Source organism: Cryptomeria japonica, chromosome 4 (assembly GCF_030272615.1).
Source record: "Cryptomeria japonica chromosome 4, Sugi_1.0, whole genome shotgun sequence".
In the NCBI taxonomy this organism is placed as follows: Eukaryota; Viridiplantae; Streptophyta; class Pinopsida; order Cupressales; family Cupressaceae; genus Cryptomeria; species Cryptomeria japonica.
In genome coordinates, this window is record NC_081408.1 from 38,468,873 (window position 1) to 38,484,513 (window position 15,641).

A 15,641-nucleotide genomic window follows, 5' to 3' on the forward strand; every position below is an offset into this window, starting at 1 on the left:
GAGGTCCTAATCAAGGAGAGAATTTGGATTCAGGACAATTCTATGCAAGAAAGGATATCAAGTTATAAAAGATAAAAATCAACAAAGGTAAAGTGGATCCTTAAAAAACAGGAACAATTGACAACTATTATTCTTGCTACACAATGTAGAGACAAGAAGAACTAGGCTATTACATTGCCTCCCAAGTATGATTGCACATGAAATCGTAGTACCATGAATGACAATGAGCCCCTAATAGGTAATTAAGCTACCAATGTCATATACCAAGATAAAAACATAATAGGTTATAAATGTCATTTAGAAGGGATATGATGAGTGTATAACTAATTGTCAACTATTATTTAAATGTTACTAGAACTACAATAAGTTGTTGAATTTTAATCTCCAAATCATGAGATTCATTATTGGAATAGTTGATGATGCTTGGAAAAAGGATTGTCCTAATTTTGTTTATGGTTTTTTCTTCAATTTTTCAAGGGGAGAGTAATAAAGTTGGCTTTAAGAAACTCATACAAAATTATCTCTTGTTGTGATTAAAAGTTGTTGGAAAAGTCATAGATATATTAGACAATGGGGGAGGGTATGTCAACAAAGGAGGAGGATAGAAACCTAAATCTTCTTTAGAAAAATGTAATGTATATTTCTCATGAACCTCCACACTTCATTGCACACATCCTAAATCATGTCCATTGCATCCATGTGTATAATTAAATGTGGTATTTAAATTCATATTTTCAAAGTTTAAAGATCCTCAACCATCATCAAGACATGTATTGGAAGAAGAGGTTGGAATAGATTTAGAAGAAGCTTGAATAATTGACACATACAACTCCCTTAAGACTTCATATTTCGATAGAGGGACCTTATATCAAATTAAGGAAGGCATGAGAGTGATTTATGTATTAGTGTAATTATTATACTTTTTGAATATTTATCCTTAGTATAATATTGAAAATAGTATCTTATACTAATTAGGGAGTCGTAATTATGATATTATTTTCCCATTTTTAGTTGTTGATCTCATTATTTAAGACACAAATGATTTTCATCATTTCTTTTCTTTATGTGCAATATATATCTAATGTAATTATTTATATTTTTAATAAGAAAATAAATTTATTGTAGTAATCATGTGGTTTTTTAATTTTATCTCTTGTCTAAGAGAAAGTATTGAAGATCATAACTCTAACATGGCTTTAGTTTGGATGAGTAACAAAATTCCTCTATTATTTATCCTATGATAGATGTTCATACCTTGTTCAAAAACTTCCAATTTCTGTGAGGCAGTCTGTCAAACAGTTGGTGTGCCATTTCAAAGCTCCCATTTTCGCACAGGCTGGGGGATGTTTACAGAGCTTTACACCTGTGCCCACACCAACAGAGAATCAGAAACATCACTATCTCAACATTAAGGGAGATTTTCAGATGTTGTAGTTGTGAATGCCCCTGATAGATATGTCTACAAAATGTGGGAGCATAAAAAAAAACATATGAACTATTTTTTGACAAAAAAAAAATTCCCAAAAAGGATGTCAATTCATACGATGTTGATTTCGAATAGATATGATCTCTATTCAGCAAATTCTCTAGTTGTATATCCTGATGCAGAGTCAATTTCATATCCCCCAGATGTGGATCGAGTGTATCCATATCCAATGGCAGAGGGGCAAGTGGATCTACCAGAAGTGGATGGAGTTGGATATTAAAATGTTGTTGATCCAGTTATCCACCTATTAGAACCATCAACATCTAAATGGTTGATTGGATTGTTATAGCTGGGTAGTGAACCGCCTTCGCTTATGACTAAAATCTGCTAATTGGATCTACTTCAACCTGCCTCTACCTGTCTCGTGCCTCTGCCCCCATCCCTCTCTCCCTTGTGAGTTCGCTTCAAGGCCCAGATGACCCAGAAAAAATGGGTTGGTTGTGACATTATGCAGACACAACCTCTCCTCTATTGCTAGGGTTTGACAGAGGTGGAACTACGAAGAGCCAATCTAGGTCACGGTTCATGCTTAGTACTGTGGGCAGGAGTACCCTACTAGGGCAGCAACGTGATAATGGGAAGAGGCCACGAAAATGATTTGAAATGTCTTGGTCTTTTTTTTTTTTAAGTAATGTCTATTGTCGTCAAAATTTCGACGAATGTGGGCACTTTTTGAAAAAAAACACAAATGTCATTGCCAATTCCTTCTCTGCTGAAAACATATATTGAATTATCATCGGAATTCCGATGAATGCAAGAAATTTTTCAAAAAAAAATCAAATTTGTTCACAATATACCTTCTCCGTCGGAAACCTGCGTCGGAATTTTAGGCCAAATGTATTAGTGTTAAGTGCAAGATGCTAACCCATCTCTATCTAAAATGACATCTAACTTAACTAAAATGAACAATATTAAATAATTATTTCATGTGACAAATAAAGCTATCTTAAGTAAACAAAATTAGAGTAAATAGCATAAATCTAATTTACTCCAATAGTTTAATGAGTGATCTCATATTACTTATGTGGATAGACATAGTGATATCTCTAGACATGTTGAATCTAAATAATTGTAAATTCAAAGAGATTTTCATTTGTCATTTTTGCTCCAAACAACTTATTTAACGCGTATCAAACTTTTATATACATTTTTTTCAAATCAACTTCATGCAATTTTGAATTTGAAAAAGCAAGGCCAATAAGGGACTTTGTTTTTTGATCTCTAGTTTCCCAATAAATCTTCCTTTTAGTATTTTTAGGTTGTAGCACAATTAGTTATACCCCATAAACATTTCTTCATCAATTGCATTTGCATTTTCATCTTCCATATGTGAAAATTATGATCACTATATTTTTCTAGAGGTATATCCATTTTCAAATACTTCTATGATGAAAAACAACAAAATACCATTGAATGTTGCACAAAAGAAGGATTTGCATTAGCTTTTGAAAGATTCAAAATATTCAAATCTATAGTAAAAAATTTAAATGTTCAAATCTATAGTATAAAATTTGATTGACGAAAAAATAAAATTCTTAAAGTATGATAGAGGTCGTGAATTTAGATAAATTGAGTTTGAAGAGTTATGTGAAAATAATGGCATGAGGAGATACTAGTATGTTGCACTTGTACTCCTAAAAAAATGGAGTAGTTGAAAGGAAAAATGGAACAATTCAATAAATAAAATAACATTGTTCAACAAAGCCAAATCCTCCAATATACCTTTCAAAGAATCCATTCATACTACAATATATATTATTAATAGAATATTGTTAATAATGAATTATGCAAAGACTCGGTATGAGCGATGGATGGAAAATTTTCATATATTAAATATTTTAAAGTCTTTGGTAGCAGATGTTACGTAAGAAGTGACAAAGAAAACTTCAGTAAATTTGACTCAATGTTTGATGAAGGTATCTTTCTTGGTCACTCAAGAAGAAGTAAAGCATATAGATTCTACAATAAGAGATTGCAAAAGATTATTGAAAGAACAAACCTAAAACTATATGAGACATCACATTATGAGTTGGTTTCATATATTGATTCAAATGAATTATAGCTCACTGTGAGATTTTGCCAAGATCGAGAGCTCAATGAAATGTATAAAATATAGAGACAAAATATAGGACAAGAATAAATTGTATTCTCATCAATAGATAGATGATCAAAGGATCAATAGTTGTTCACACAATGAATATGAGTCTTCTTATATAGGCAAGGCTATATGGATATGTTATCACACAAACATGACATGTGGCTCAATAAGAAACAAGGGTAGGTAGGAGAAACAATAAAATATTCCACATGAGGTGGATCACCCACCGAAGGTGGAATTATCACTCCACAATAAGTGGATATGATAAAGTAGTAACAAGATCAACATCATAAAAGGTGGAAATTATCCTACACACACTATCCCAATGTGGCACAAACACCCAAGTGTCTCATACCCAAACTACTATGAGATGCATTTCCTAAGTAAACTTAAGTAAGGTTTAATAATATCAATGATGAATAATTATTTACACCAACAACCCCCCTTAAGTGCAACTTAGGGGAATGCACTTAAGTCTACAATGCAACTAAGCAATGCAAGATGGGTCCTGGATATGAGGCCATGTTAGGTACCCATGTTCAAATGCAAATGCATGCAAACCAATGCAATGAAATCTCTCAAAAAGTAGGGAAAGAGAGAAAAACCCAATGGGAAAAAAACCTCCCTCAAAAGAGACATGAAATCTATACAAGATAAATCTCATAGAAGAATGTGAGGAACAAAACCCCATGTGAGGAAAAAGTCCCCCCCATATGAGAAAATAAGAAGAGAAGTTAGGTAGCCCCCCCTTAATGTAGAATCAACACCAATGATAGAAGCTCGATGATGTATGAAGAAACTACTCCACGAACATCGAACAACATCCCTCCCCTTAGTAAGAAACAAAACCAAAGGTGTATCCATGAAGTCTCCCCAATCATGAAGGGAAGATGTATGAAACAAGCTCATAATGAATGGAATCTCTGAAAACTGATCAAGTGTCCACATGTTGATGTTGAAAGATACCCCCTCCAAAGGTGGTAAATTGCTCCACACTGCTGAAAAAGGAACTCCAATATCTAGTGGAGATGAATGTAGAACAAGTCCCAAAGACTCACATGTCTCTTCTAAATATAAAGAAACTTCCTCCAACTAGTGTACATAAGTATCCACAATCATGTCAACCTTGAAATAATGATCATGTAGGGAATGAACAAAAGTTTCAGAGTGTTCCCTCACAAGAATCGAAGAAGGATCATCTTCATCAAAGAGAAGATGAATATCATCAATGATGTCTCTCATATCTGCAATGTAGGATTCCACAAACAAACTATAAAGCGGAAAAATCACGATCGAACCCTAAGTGTTCCCCCCACCACTCCAAGGAGAGAGAAAGGAGGTCACTAGGGTTGACGGTTTTCACTTAGGAGAGACTTTACATTCAAAAGAGGGGTTGAAACCCACAAGATCCAATCCCACACAATGCAAGATTGGATTCTAAATGAGTTTCAAGGGTTAAGACAGCAAGGCTACCCTCTTTTGTAAAGAATGTAGATAGAAGGATTGAGCTAGGAATGCATGTGAAGTGAGAAAGATTCGCTTATAAACAGAGATAGAAATATAGAATGAAGCTGCGGACCTGGAATTAGCAGTAAAATATCGAGACGGCACTGTCCTGCAAATTTGAGCAAAAGTTGACGGGATGATGGTGCTCGGCGTGCACATGGTCCTCTGAAAAATCCACGAAACGAAGGGGGATCTGTTCGTCTCTGCACAAGGATTCCAGATCTTCAATTACAGCCGCGTACCTGCAACCTACACATAGAAAAGTGAGGACGATTGGGGGGTTAGGGATTAGGGGTTTTCCCTTAGGTCAAACCCCGGTTTTGGAATTAACCAAGAAATGAGAATGTTGTAAATGTAAATGATTGTAATGTAAACAAGTATTGATACCTTGTTGTAAGAATGTTTGTATTCTTACATGCGAAGGTGTAATTGTTGTTGTATGTTGTATGTTGTATGTGATCTCCTCTTCAATGGTTGAATCTTTGTCTTGAATGCAACACTTAGCCTTGAATGGAGACTTAGAATGCTTAATTGCTTGAAGGAATGCTTGAATGCTTGAATGCTTGAATGGTTAAATGTTTGAGTATCACTTCCACCTTTTTTTTTTTCATCTCCCCTTTCTGAGAGGGGAAATGTAGTTTATATACTTGTCAATTAGGGTTGATAGACTGATTTTTCCGACCTTGGGCCGACTTAACAACCTTATTTTCCAATTTGCAAACTAAAAGACCCAAAGCCCCATAAGAGACCGGGCCCAAAATAGGGCCAGGGACCAGGGCGCTGGGTGCCATGGTCCTGGGGGACCAGGGTGCTGGACGCCCTAGTCCTGAAGGACCAGGGCGCTAGGCGCCATGGTCCCACCTCCATAGACAGCAGGGTGCAAGGAGGATCAGGCCAGGGTGTTGAAAAATGCAGTTTTTGATGTCATGGACAAGTTTCAGGGTCTCCATTTAGGTTCAGTGTTGCGTCGCCATCGTGAAGACCCAAATGCAGTTGAAATTGCAAGTGTCGCAATTTTAGGATGCTACACAAACCTGCAATGTCTATCAAGTACTCAGACCATGAAACTGAAGCTGGAAGACAAGATATAACCTATTGCATTGAAACACATGAAGGCAAAACTATCGCACTATCCACATCATCAAGTGCAATAGGTGATGTGATATCAATAGGAGGAAATGAAACACAAGGCTCAAGAATGGGGTCACATGTGAGAATACCCAAGTTCAAGTACCCAAAGTTCTCTTCAAAATCTGAACCATCACAAGAAGTGTGACCATCATGTGTAGAATCATCAGGTGTGAAATCATCATCATCAACAAAATATGAAAATGATTATAACCGAGATGCATGATCAACCATCACAGTCACAATGATATCTCTAGTCTCCAAGTCTCTAATGAAAATGGACTCAGGTGTGAACTCCACAATTATCTTAGTTGCACCATGAATGATTTGATAGATGGAAAGGAGATTGTTTGTCAAGTGTTGTACACACAATAAATAATTGAAGGAGTTGTCCCCAATGGCAATAGATCCTTTGCCAATCACATCCATGTATGTATGATTGCCCATCAAAATCTGTGACATGGTGCAAGGCTCAAATGTTGAGAACATAGACTGCGAAGATGCCATATGATGAGAAGCCCTTGAATCTAGAATCCATCTCCCTAAATCATGACTTGTAGTAGCACACAAAGCTTTTCCTTTTATTGTCCCAAAAGAGTGAGTCTTCCCACTTGTAGAATCCATGAATGCTTGCCCTTTTCCTTTTGAATGTGAGGAAGTAGAAGTTGATGAATCATCATTCTTGTAGACATTAGGCAAATCAATGTTATGCTTTTTGAGGATATGTGTGATCTCATCAATCTTCTTAGAATGGCAACGACTCTCCTCATGACCAAAATTTTTACAATAGGCACAGGTAGCTCTCTCTCTCTTTGGTGAATTGTCCCTCTTGGAAGAGGATGAATCTCCTTCTTGTGGAGAAGGTGATTCTTTGTCCTTAGGCTTTGATTGCCATTTCTTCTTGTTTGAGTTGTCCTTTCCTTGATTTTCTTTGTTCCCTTTATTTGCCACAAATGGTTGAGACTTATAATCCTTAAGAATGTCCATGCTTATCAACTTAGTTTGTTCCATCATCAACATTTTAGTGAAAGCATCAAATGTAGGCATTGTGTAGCTTGAACCCATTGTCATCCTATGGGTTTGGAAACTAGAAACAAATGTTGCATATTCTTGTGGAAGCTATCCCATCAGATTAAAGATGAATTGAGTATCCTTCTTATCAATGCCAAAATCCTTGAGTTGTGCCCTCAACTCTTTTTCCTTAGTGACATAATCTTGTATAGTATCAAAGTTTTTGGGATCCAACATGGTGAGATCACTATCAATCTGATATCCCCTAATCTAATCAAATTGACCATACAAGTCTTGAAACTTTTGCATAGCATCCTTGATTAGAGTACATTTCTCAATATGAAAAATGAGATCCTTTGATACATACTTTCTTAAGGTACCAATTGCCATGATATTTTTAGTGAGCCAATCCAAGTGACTGGATCAACCTTAGGATCAACGGGAGAAACAATAGTTCCATCAATGTAATGAGTTAGTCCTTTTTCTATAAGTTTACTCCATGCATAAATTTTATAAGTAGCATAATTATAAGGATTTAAGAGAGGAAACTTAGAAGAACCCATAGCAGCAGAAAGGGAGGAACACAAGAGCACTAAAGCACAAGAGACACCCCCCAAATTCAATCAATCAAAGTACCCCCCAAAAAATGATGTTTTTGGCACTTTATATGTAGTGTGTGTACAATAGGCCACTTGCAAACAATGGCAAGGTGGACTTCTAATTTTGTTTTACAATTGCCTCAGATAGGCTATTAGAGACTCCATCAAATACTATAAGTGAGCTAAACTGAGATCCAAGTAAAATACAAATACCAAATAGGCCAAAAATGACCAAATACTAAAAGTACAATTTCTACTCAAAATCACTGCAAACAAATGGCAGATTATGAAAGTAGACAAAAAATTATACACTTTCTAAAACAACGGCACTAGAAAAGGAGTCCATATGAGCTCGAACGAAGCCTCCAAAGTTGTAAAAATTAGGATTTCATGATTTCAAAAAAACCTGTATTCTAAAATTAGAAAACTCCTACACTACTGTATAGATCATGAAATTATACCCCAAAACAAAAAAACTTTCTCGAAAAAAGGAGTCCGGATGAGTGATATATCGCTATTTGCAAATTGTGTACAAAATTATAATTCTTGAAAAAATTTCATCGCAGCTTCAAACTTTAAATGCCTCTAGATTTGGCCTCCAAAGTTCGATTTGGATTAAATAAAAGGTAAAATTGACTTTCTTGGACCTCCTCAATCCAATGGTGACCTTGTATTTTACCCATCAAGCTTCAATAATAACCTGCAATAGAAAGCTCCAAAATATACAACCCCAAATAGCATCAAATTTCTCTCAATTAGCAAACCAATGACACTTTAATGGCTCTGATACCATGTGAGATTTTGCCAAGATCAAGAGCTCAATGAAATGTACAAAATAGAGAGACAAAATATAGGACAAGAATAAATTGTAATCTCATCAATACATAGATGATCAAAAGATCAATAGTTGTTTGTACAATGAATATAAGCATGCTTATATAGGCAAGGCTATATGGATATGTGAGCACACAAACATAACATGTGGCTCAATAAGAAACAAGGGTAGGTAAGAAATAGGCATGGTAGGTAGGAGAAACAATAAAATATTCCACATGAGGTGGATCACCCACCAAAGGTGGAATTATCACTCCACAATAAGTGGATATGATAAAGTAGTAACAAGATCAACACCATAAAAGGTGGAAATTCTCCTACACACACTATCCCAATGTGGCACAAACACCCAAGTGTCTCATACCCAAACTACTATTAGATGCATTTCCTAAGTAAACTTAAGTAAGCTGTAATAATATCCATGATGAATAATTATTTACACCAACACTCACTAATGAGGAATCAAATGAAGAATATCCTAAAATGATGGATATAAAAGAAACTTGTAAAGTATGTTCAGAGATGCCACTATGAAGATAATTTTTTTATGATAAAAATGATGGAGTTTAGACTAGAAGAAGAATAGCGAAGACATAACAAAGTGAAAAATTGTCCCTATTATCCCTAATAGAACCCAAGAAATTCTTAGAGGCAAGAACATATATAATTTGGATTGATTCTATGCAATAAGAATTGAAATATATAGGAAATAAAGAGTCATGGGAACTTGTTCATAGACCCAAAGTTAATAACATCATTGGGATAAAAGGGGTGTCAAAAATAAATTGAATGGGGATGAATAGGTGATAAAAAAACAAGGTAATATTAGTTTACAAAAGATATGTTCAAATAGAAGTTATTGATTTTGAAAAAACCTTTTCTCCTATTCTTAGACTATAAAAAATCATAATGTATTAGTATTATCATTTTTTTTAAATTGAAAGGAAATACTAGAGAAAGGAAAGAAAAAAAAATCCAAGTAAGTTTATTGATGAAATAAATGTTACAAAGAGAAATGCAAAAACCTTGGAGCAATCACCCAAATCTGAAGAAGGAAGCACAAGAACTTTTGAAAGGGTAAAAGCAAAGAAAAACCCATTGTGTTATTATGATTGAGGCAATACCTAAAATGTCACCATTCATAAAATGTGTGTGCCATGTGTCCACATCCTCTTAAGCAGGAAATCTAATATTCCTTAATAAAGTAAAATTAAAGAAATGACTTGTCCTCACACATGTACTAGAGGATAAATTACATGTAGGGATTCCAAAGGAATATCCTAAACTAAATAAAAATAAACCTAAGCTAAGTAAACATTAAATATTTTAATAAAAACTTCAAAATATATCAAATTGATGTTAAGTTAGTATTCCTAAATAGAAATATTGAAGGCCATATATATTGAGCATATTGAACTATTGTACAACTAATAAAGAATCAAGACTTTGTGTGCAAACTAAAGAAAGAACTTTAGAGTCTCAAATAGGCCCCTAGCTCTTGCTATACTAGATTGGACAATTACCTACTATAGTAATGATTTGAATGAGGTATTACAAACAATAATTTATCATTAATCTATTGTTGTTCTTTATGTTGAAGACATTATCTTCTGTGGAATAATTGGCACGATGTGTTGGATATTTGTAAAAGAAATGCTTAAAGGGTTTGAAATGTCTATACTAGGAATATCATCATTTTTTATTTGGCCTACAAATTTCTCTATTGAATAAAAGAATTTTCATTTCTCAGACCAGGTATATGAAAAAAATTGTTGAATAAGTTTAATATGGAAGACTAAAAGCCTATTAGTACACCTATGTTGATTCAATGTAATCTAATTTATAATGACAAATATCCTTGTCTTGATTGAATTTTGTATACAATATATGACTAGAATTCTACTAAATCTAGGCCTAGTGTCATACAAATAGTATGCATGATAGCAAGATTTAAAGTATCTCCAAAATAAATACACGTGAATGTAGTCAAGAGAGTATTTAGATAATTGAACATTACAATTGACTATGGTCTGTGGTATCCTAGGAGTGATAATTTTGATTTGAATATATTTGCTAGTGTTGATTGTGAATGAAATGTTGATGATAGGAAAAGCCCCAATGGTGGATAATTATTTCTTAAATGTTTATGAGTCTCAACAAAATATATTGCAACTCTATCATGTTCTAGTTCAGTGCTATGGATGAGATAAACCTTAAAGGATATTAAGGTGGAGTATGATAAACCTATCCTTATTCTTTGTGATAACATAAGTGAAATAAATATTTAAACTAATCATGTGATGCATTCAAAAACCAAGCAAATAAAAATCATCACTTTCAAAGAGAGAGTTTCTAACCAACAATTTAGACTACACTATGCAGCTACAAAAGGATCAAATTGCAAACATATTCACAAAACCCCTTCCCAAGGAGGCATTTGATTATATCAAGCATAAGATGGGATTATTAGCTCCCACTTCCTATCTCTAGTTATCTACATAATTCATTGCTCTAGCGGGATTTTATCAAAATCTTATTTTTTCATCACTAAAAGTAAGGATTTGATTTTGTCCCTTATCATTGATGTCAGGGGGGAGAATAATTTAAGTAGAAAGGAGCAACTAGTACAAAGGGGGAGAGTAGAATAATGTTTCATGGAGAGAGAGTTGGATCATGATACATAAATAAATTAGGTCTATAAGACTTAGGGGGAGCAATCTATAAAGATTGTTTTGGTGCTCTCAGTTGTGTTTCTATCAATGACAAAGTGAGAGAGTGTTGTAATTTTTTATTTTCATTGATGTCAAAGTCTATGTCATTCATATCATGTTTGTAGAACTTTGACAAGAAGGTTGGAAATTGTTGTTGGCATGTAAATGATATTCATCAGAAGGGGAAGGTTTGTAGAATTATTCATTATTACAAGTTTTATCATGCAAAGTTACAAAATTTCTCATGATCTTTTTATAATTAAAGAGGATTGCTTCTATATCCCACTTGTAGAACAAGGAGATGAAGATACTAGGATTTTTGTCTAGGCATTATGATATCGATTGGAGGAAAAAAAATATTTTATATGTCAAGGGAATTAATATGATCGACAGTCAAGATGAAATTTTGGAGATCAAACAAATTTTACACATTAACAAGGTTAATGTGAGACCTATCTCTCCATACTATAAAATTTTGGTATGTTGACACATAATCCCTATGTTAGTGAATCAAAAGATTTCACATTCTTGCAATATTTTTGTAGGACACATTTCTTATAGCCACATAATTGTAGAAAGGTGACACATTAGTTTGGTGTCAAAAGATCTTTTTAGCACATAATCGAAATTGTCAAAGGATATTTCTATCACAAAATTACATCATAGTACCACATGTCCATGGGTCCCAAGTATAATTTTTATTTACCTTTAGTGTAATCGTGCATTGTAATCATTTGTTCTTCCATGAAAAGGAGTGATCAACGTCCTTTTTTTTAAATGTGCCAAATGACTAGTTGCTAATTCAATTTTGAATCTTTTGGACATGATTGCATAGCAATTCATTTGTACATTTCTATATATATAAGATCATTTCTCTAGTAATTAGTGAGTATAATAGAGTTTGTTCATGACAAATTAAATTGATATGTGACTTTTCTCATGTGGTTCATGATCTATCCCTCGTAGAAGAGGTATTTTAAATGACACAAAAGTAATCATAGCTCTAAAGTTGTCAGAATAATAAAGAATAATTACAAATGTTCTAATTGATATCATTCAAAATCTTATAATAGATAGGGATGTTTGTCATCTATTGTATAATTAATTCTAATATTGGTTTTTTTTTACTTGTATTCAAGGCGATTGATGTCTCTTGAAGGTTGGGATCTTCAAAAGAGACTAATATTCATGTTTTATTTGTAAGGCTATATTTGGACAATCCAAGCAGCTTACTCATTATGCTTTTTTCCCTTCTACGGTTTCAATGTAAAATTTGGTTGTGATATTTTTTGTTGTTGTATTCATTACTTGTATTATTGATGTGCATATTAATGCATCTAACTAATAGTGATGGTTTTTTATGAAGTTGAAGATTGAAGATACACTGATTCATCCCTCCTCTTAACTTATATTGTTGTGCTCCAATAGAAAGAGTTGCATAATTTTCCACTAAATTCTTGATATTTTCTTTGCAAAAGGATTGCTCATCAAATAACTCTTCTATGTTTTTCTCAAATTCCTCTTTCAACTCTTCCATTAGTTCATCACCAACATTATCCATTATCTTCAAATTAACTGATGTAGACACCTAAAATTGTCATGTCTAATTAAATAAATATCTTTATTTATTTAATTACTTTAGCCTAATTCTTCTATTAATTGAAGAAATATTTATTTATTTAATTAATTCATTTACCCTCTTCTAGCCTTATTTCTCATTTTAAAAAATACATTTATTTATTTAAATTACCCTTTTCCTAAATTAAATAAATAATTTTATTTATTTAATCGATCCCACTTCTTCTATTAATTAAATCAATCTTTATTTATTTAATTAATTCATTAACCTTTTCTACCTATGATGCATGTCATTCATCTCTTAATTCCTACACTACCTACCCTCTCATTATTTTATTATTTCCTTTACCTACCCTCTAATCATAGCCGACCATTTATCTTTTACACCTCTCAATCTTATCCCTCCATTTCATATAGTGTCTTCTATATAAGGAGATGTTTCCTTCATTATCAACCCTCAACTATGCATTCAGACCCTTAGACATATACATTCTAATCAAACATCCTAGCATTCGAACTTTCATATGCAATCCTACTTGCAACCACATTTCTGTTCTTTGTTGAGCTCTTGTGCACACATAAAATCTGAGAGCAAATATATCAAGCAAGATCAATGGAGATAGGAAGAATGGAGATCCAAACCCTATTTGACATGTGATGGTATAATCTTTGTGATTTCATTTGATTTGCATTGTCTTAGGTAATCTTCATATGTTATGGTGGATCTTTGTTGTTGTTAGGCTAGGGTTTTGTGGTTGAATTCATTTAGTCTTTCAACATTGTTGTTATCCATTTTCACCATAAACATTTTGGAATGCCCCGTGGGACATGGATTTTTGTTAGATCTATGTTTTTTGCAGGTTTTCCTAACACTATATTGTTATTTTGTAAAATAATTTGGAGAATAACCTTGTGCAGCTAGGGTTTTGGACACAAAATCAAGATCTTGGAGAGATTTGATCCGATCTCACAAACGGATAGGAATTTTTGCATAAAATTTTGTTGGCAGGTTGAAAACAGTATCAAGAGCTCTCGATCCAAAATTCAGAATTTTTGAAGGCCATTTTCATTTTCTATGATCTTTTTATGATTTTTCATAAAAAAATAATTTTAAGAGCAAATGAGTGAATTTTTTGGATTTTCTTACATTTTTAAAAATAAGTCATAATTATACACAGGATCTGTTCTTTGTAATTTTTATTTTTATGCAAAATATTTCCTCAAAAATTGGATCTTTAAAAATTAGGGTTTTTCATTATTTTGATCAGATTTGACAAATGCCTTTGAATTTTGGCATCAAATTTGTTTTGAAGGTCAGGAAAATTATTGGAGGTGTGCAGTAAAAAATTTAGATTTTTTGGATCAGTTTTGTATTTTATATGAATTTTTTATGATTTTTCATAAAAACTTAATTTTGAGAGACAATTAGCGAATTTTTCAGATTTTCTTACATTTTTGGAAATATCTCAGAATTATACATAAGATCTGTCCTTTTTAATTTTAAATTTGATGCAAAATCATTCCTAAAAAATCAGATCTTTGAAAATTAGTGTTTTGCATTATTCTACTCATATCTCACAAACTGCTTGGAAAGTTTGCAGGAATTTTTTTATGCAAGTTTGGAAGGTTATCAGGAGTGGCCGATAAAAATTTCAGATTTTTTGGATCAATTTTGCATTTTATATGATTCGTTTATGATTTTTCATAAAAAAATTAATTTTTGGAGCAAATTGGTAAATTTTTTGGCTTTTCTTACATTTCTGGAAATTTCTTGAAATTTTACAAGTGGTCTTTTTTTTTGTGATGAATCAGATCTTTGAATTGGTAAAAAAAAATGCATTGTTGAAGGCCCCTATTTCACAAAGTCTTTTGGATCTTAAATTTACCTAACTTTTGTGCTTGCAGGAAGGGGTAATCATTTGAAACAACCCAAACTACTAATAGATATTTGTTGTAGGACCTTGGCAAGGGTTTTTGATCTTTATTGTATGCCTTGTTTTTATAGACTAGCAAACACTTCAATTGGTGCACTAAAATTGAACCAGTGTCTTTTGTGTCTTGAGCAATAGGCTCTTTTTGTTTAATCTTTAGAGGGCATGTTTCCTCGTGTGGTCATTAGGACTACTAGTGAGGAGAGAACGACCCAAGTGGTAGCGAGGAAAACCCACCTCTTCCGAACCACTATAAACAACTATATCCATGGTGAAAACTATGGATAACATGTGCTGATTAGTTCATATCGACACTATGTCTCCCCATAAACCCGTTTGATCAAATTTATTTGATCATTTGTAGGGCATAACCCCTACTAGTTGGGATCCTTTTGTATTTATAGAGCTGAAATTGTCGCATGTCTGGCCACACGAGTGGATGCCCTTACTAGCATCTTTTTGTTTTAGAAGCCAAAATCCTTCTAGTTGTTGGGGCAGGAGATTGGACCTTTGGAGCGGCCCCCACACATACGGTTCTTAGTAGAGATACAAAGTCCGCCATGGGAAGTTTTCATGGGGACTAATTCTTGGCTACCCCGAGAAGTGAGTGCCAAGGGTGGAGCCAATCGGGTCAAGCATCTAAGTATCTGCTCTGAATAGCATAGCCTCATGTGGGATCAACTATTGTCCTGGCCAACCATAAGAATTATGCTTGTCTTATTTTGAACAATCAAACATTCAAGACCAAACATCAAAACA